This window comes from Pholcus phalangioides, unplaced genomic scaffold, assembly GCF_987345545.1.
Source record: "Pholcus phalangioides strain wild (caught in Gottingen) unplaced genomic scaffold, Ppha-v1.0 ptg000009l_1, whole genome shotgun sequence".
Taxonomy (NCBI): domain Eukaryota; kingdom Metazoa; phylum Arthropoda; class Arachnida; order Araneae; family Pholcidae; genus Pholcus; species Pholcus phalangioides.
In genome coordinates this window covers 33077476-33083798 of record NW_028301602.1, presented here as the reverse complement: position 1 = coordinate 33083798, position 6323 = coordinate 33077476, and positions in this window count along the sequence as shown.

Sequence of the window (6323 nt, the reverse complement as noted above, 5' to 3'; positions counted from 1 at the left end):
TTGAATAAATTCAAAGTGAAACTTTTTATTAAAATAAATAAAGTTTGTCTGTGGACCTCTGGGCTAGAGTTTCCTTGTGGATGCTTTATGCTGGGCCGTCTCAACATTAAGGGCCTCCAATAGTGATATTCTGGGGTTCTCAGAATTTTCCGAGGGCCCATTATCTGGAAGTTATCTAACGTCCTTGCATAAGTTGCATATTTGTAAAATTAAACTCGAAAATCATTAGATCTTATTATATAGCTCTTCTATGGACGTGAGGGCCCCGGCAGAGACATCTTTACAACATCATGGGTTCCCTAGCAAAATGATGTTCTGGGAGACTTAAAATTTTATGAAGGCCCATTAGCTGCAAGCTTCCTGGGGGCCCTCTCCTCCTTCCGAACTGGAAATACCAGTCTACCTATTTACATACTCTGAAAAATCATAGCGTCTTATCTCATTATCATGGGGGACATCTATCATCCGCATCCGCGACATACCGGAAAAGGCCATGCTCCGGGCTAGAAAAGATGACCCTGATAATACGAAATATTTCTTCTCATTTTTATTTATTTTATACAATATTCTTCGGCCTCTGGGTCTTGCAGCACATCACCCGTATTTCACTTTCACCACCAAAGTCTACCGACATTCTCGTAAGGTATATGCATACAAAAAAAGAAGAAACAAAGAATAAGAAAAATATATAATAAATAATGAAGAGGTAAAGTGTAGAGAAATTCAGGGCCATTTAAAAGAAAATTTAATTTTTATGTTCCTCCACTTACTTTACGAAAGTGTGAACATCACAGCTAAATTTCCCCATTTGTTTTGATATATTTTTCGTATTTAAATTTCATTTTAGAATCAACCGTTGAGTTTTTATTCTTTCTTGACACTCTTCTTAAAAAATGTTGAAGTTTAAACAACAAAAATGTATAAAGAAAATATTTATTTAAATTATTTAAGAAAATCTGTTTTGTTTTTTTAATTTCCACAACTACTACTGTACTTGTCTCTACAGATAATGTTTAACGGTTTAGTCATTAGTAACGGACGCGTTTCGAAAGCCTAAAAATTCAAGAAAAAATACATAAGATAACATAATTCGTCTTCACACTTTCCAAGAATCTAACCCCACGATCAAGAATCTAACCCCATGATCAAGAATCTAACCCCCATGATCAATAATCTTAATCCCATGATCAATAATCTTAATCCCATGATCAATTAAGGGAAGGACCAAACCGGGTCAACGTAGAAAATTAGCGGTAACCCTACCCGAATTCGACAAAAATAAATCCATCACACATCTCATTCTGTTTGCACATAATTTAAATGGTTGAGCTTGAAACGAATCCGTTTGATACGTGTTCAAACGTACGTATAAATAATAATACCAAATATTTGTTCTCTTTTTTTTTTAATATTTTGTTCTCTTCTTCCTCTAAGTCTTGCGGCAAAAAAAAGAAGAAATATGATGAATAAGAAAAATATATAATAAATAATAAGGAGGTAAAGATGTAAATAAATTTAATGCCTTTCAAAGAAAATTCAAATTTTATATTTTCCAATTATTTTACTAAAGTATGAAAATCACAGCTAAATTTTTCTCTTTTTGACATTTTTTTCGTTGGGCCACCTCGTTGGGCGTTTTGCCTGTTGTGGCATTGTATTTGTATTTGTATAAAATGAAGGCATAAAATGAAGGGGAAAAAAAAAAATGCATGAGATCACTAATTCGTCTCCACATTTACAATGAATCTAACTAAAATCCCATGATCAATTAAGGGAACAGGATCAAACCGGATTACGGTAGAAAATTTTAGCAGAAACCCCACCCGAATTCGAAAAAATAAGTTCAGCACACACACACACATCTCATTTTGTTTCTCCATAATTTAACGGGTTGAGCTCGAAACGGATCCGTTCGATACGTCTTAAAACGTACGTGATATGATAATGATAATACGAAGTATTTCTTCACATTTTTATTTATTTCATACATTATTCTTTTCGGCCTCTAGGTCTCGCGGCCCATCACTCGTATTTCACTGGAGCCGTATTGGATCACAAAAGTCCACCGACATTCTCGTAAGGTGTATATATATACAAAGAAAAAGAAGAAAAATAATATAATAAATAATGAAGAAGTAAAGATGTAAGGGGGAAAAAAAGACTTTTATAAACGGCGCCGCACATGAGATACGAGGCTTCGAACAATTATACCAAACTATGCTTCGAATGAAGTCCTTTGCACTATTACCTTTTTTTTTTTTCCTGAAGTTTTTCCTTCATCTTATTTTTATTTTTCTCAGCGCCTCTCATCCCAATTAGATGGTCAGATGGTGAAAAATAATAATAAAACAAAAAAAAATAATAACCTTAAAAAAATAAAATAAAGGGGCGTTCACCGTGTAACTGCTCTTTAAACAAGGGCCGTTTATCAAACCACCCTTGACCATAAACGTCAGTATTTCGTAGTTCTTTTTCTCTGGCCGCTAGTCATTTCTATCAAGAATGGGGAAAAAAAATTCTCTTATTTCCCTCCTTAGTCCGAAAATAAGGAGGAGGGAATGGTTCGAAAATCATTTGGACACCCCCGAAAAAATTCTCGGCAAAAAATAAAAATATCCCCCTTACCATTTTATGTAACATGCGCTACGTGCTTCTCTACCCGGTAAGTGTCGGTAGTAGCAGCAGCAGCAGCAGCGTTCGTTTGCGTTATTTTATTTTATTATTTTTTTTGAACTAATAATGCATGCGATTCTTATACCGACGAAGGCTATGACCCAAAGACATGCAACTCGAATTTTCTGCTAGCCTGTAAAAACTACCTGTAACTTTGAGGAGTAAATACTGAAACTCACGCGATGGTGGAACCGAGTCATGTCGACTACAAATTATGTTGGAGGTGTGTAAGGTTAAATAAGGTGCAAAGATTTCTTGTCCATATTTTTTCTTTCTTTTTTTTTTCTTTTATATTACGTTCTTTCTGATTCTTTTCCTATTTTCGGAATGAAGTCATTAACGGCTCGAGAGAGAGAGAAAAAGAAAAGAAACACCGACCAACCTTTATTTAATGGGCAGCACCATCCTACAAATACCTACTATATTATAGCTGTTCTTCTTTCGTTAGAATTTCAGTTCGAATTCAGTATGTAGAGGCTAATTTTGTTTCAACTACGCCACGATAATTTAATATCGGTTCAAATTTATGTTGATGTTAATAATCTTCGTAAAGAATTTCATATCAAACTTCAATTTCATATTACTACTAGGGACGCCTCAAGAGCATCAAGAATTCCCGGACAAAGTTTTTGAGGCCCAACCTGGCTAGAAATGTTTGTCTGTACTGTCAAACCGAAAGACAACCAGGCCACATCACATATCTCACGCCATGCCTCTACCGATCGCGCTATCGTAGCAGTCACATCGTCATATGGCAATATCGGCTAATTTTCGCCATGGACTGGATATACCTCTGGCAATTTATTTATAAAAACACACACACATTACAAAATACATTATAATCATAGCAAGAATAAAACCATAATCTAAGTATAAAATCAATTGCAAGCTCTCACAATCTACGTATACAATCATAAATCAAACATAATCCTACATCGCATATTAAATCTTAATTCGAATACGAAGTCCTAAATCACATATTCAAATCAGTAATGAATCAGATATAAAATTCATAATCGGTTTCATTTTCAATTTAAATCGTTCGATTTCCACGGCATTATATTGTTCTTGTGCCATCATTCAGTCTTCTTTATAGTTGATCACTTTCTTTTTTCTTTGTGAACGGCGAGGTGGTGCAGATTGTATTTGTACTATTGGTTGAAATGACATCTGTGGGATCACTTTGTCTTCTCATTGTCTTCTATCCATCTAATTATTTTCTTGACTATATTCTTTAGTTTTTAAAAATCTCTCTGATTCAGGGTGTGACATTTTTAGCAACGGCCGCAGCCATGTGCGTTAGATGTGCAGTTAATTCGCATGTTGTTAAATAGTGAATGGAAGTAACGATTTCAGGTAATGATCTGTCTCTCGTTTTTTTTTAAGCGATGAAGGTAATTTGAAAATTTGGAAATGTCTGTGATTGGTTGTAAAAAATAAAAGTTCTCTGCACCAATTTTTTTGCTTTGTATGAAATTTCTAGAGCTATTTTATGGACACTTTTTCCAGTTTTCAAATCATTCCATCGCGTTTGCCATAGATTGGGTATTTGTTTTGCTGATGGTGGTAATAATATTTTGATGAATTGTGTGCCAAATTGATTGTTTGTCTGTACCAATTCACATGCTTGCCCTCGAAAATGTGTGTTGTCCTCTTTTGCTTTTGAGACCCCCAACGCCGTACCCGGATGGACATATGCGTTAAGGCTCTGTTTACCATATTTTTTGGTCGATAAGTACCGAAATGTCAAAACAAAATTGCTCAACGTAACCCCGTCCCTTTCAAGGATAAAATTCAATTTTCCTATATGTTTTATATTCTTATTGTGTTTAATCTTCTAAAAAGTCAGTTTTATATTATAGAAAGGTAAAGACAGAGATGAAGGATCCCATAAAATTTGAACAGAGATTTTTTGGACAGATGAAAGATGATAAAAATTACTCAAATTTTTTTTTGGAGAGACGAAAAACTAACCATACATGTTATTATTTTTTGGCGTATTATCCGAGGGAATCACGGTTTTTAAAACAAGATTTTAGATTTATCATGATTTATCATGTGCTGTGTGCTTCACTGATGTTACACGTATTGGTTTTGGTTTTCAATAACACCGTGTTAAAGAAACTGACTATGAACATTTTTGTGTAAATTTCAAATATCATTTAATTAAATTCAAAGTCAAATACCGATTAATTAAATTCAAAGTCAAATACCGATTAATTAAATTTCAATTCAAATACCAATTAATAATTTAAATTCAAATATAAATTAATGATTCAAATGCAAATATAAATTAATGATTCAAATGCAAATATAAATTAATAATTCAAATGCAAATATAAATTAATAATTCAAATGCAAATATAAATTAATAATTCAAATATTAATTAATAATTCAAATTCAAATAACCAACACTTTATTAGTGAGAAATATTGAATATTGAGAAAGGAAAAAAAAAACATTAATCACCAAGAAGCCAAAAGGCCTTTACTGGCAATCATAAGCTACAATTTGATATGAATGCATGCTAGCAGATAAATAAAAGGGAAAATAGATTAGTTAATTAATATGCAACATGGGGTATGCAGAAAATAGAAAAAAAAAATTTAACGCAGAATGTGAGTTGATAAGTCATTGTGGCAGCAGGCATGTGGTGATATTCCGACTGTAGAAAAAATGTGGAAACGTTTCATTTCTAAAATTATGCAGGTAGTAAGCCAGCCGCTGTGGTGGTCGAAGTGAAGGACTCGTATCGCGAAGTCCCGGCTTCGTACCCCACCGTCGCCGTATTACATTTCACTCATAGTTCGAAAAATATGTGGTAAATGGCAACACACGCATTAGGTGTAGTAGGTCCATGTGTAATAAAATAAATATCAATTAATAATTCAAATATCAATTAATAATTCAAATATCAATTAATAATTCAAATATCAATTAATAATTCAAATATCAATTAATAATTCAAATATCAATTAATAATTCAAATACAGTATCTAAATAAATTAAATATTTTTCTGTCGATTATTTTTTTTTCCAAACATGCTAATGTATCATATTCCGATTCTATAAATGTCATATAATCTGCAGATAGTGCGTTAACAAATCATCGGAATTTCTTGGTGCGGATTACATTCCGTTGCATGTTTTCTGAGAAGTTTGAATAAAAATAAATATTTTTAAAAAAATTTTAAATTGTAAAAAATATTTTGTAAATATTTATTGGCTGGAAATACACGCATACGCGAATAGAAAAATCAACTTTTTTTTAAACAAAAATGGGACAAAAAAAGCATTTCTTATGATTTCATTATCGATAAATAAAATTTGCATCTACGGATATATAATACCACCGCAGACTTTACCATGAAATTTTTTCTCAAAGTAACCAAATTCACATCTGCGGATGTGTACAGGAAATTACGATAGCATTTACTTACAACATTCAGCAAGCATACTCAGATAAATACACGTTCGGGATTAACAGAAAGTGCATAATGATAAATTTATCCTCGATAAGTGTAGCGGAACTGCCGGTGCGGCGCTTACGTTGAGCGCACAATTGATTTTTAATGCTTTTTCTGCATAGCGGTGCATACGCCTGTGCACTTATTCTGAGAATTACAGAACAGCTTTTTTTGACACATGA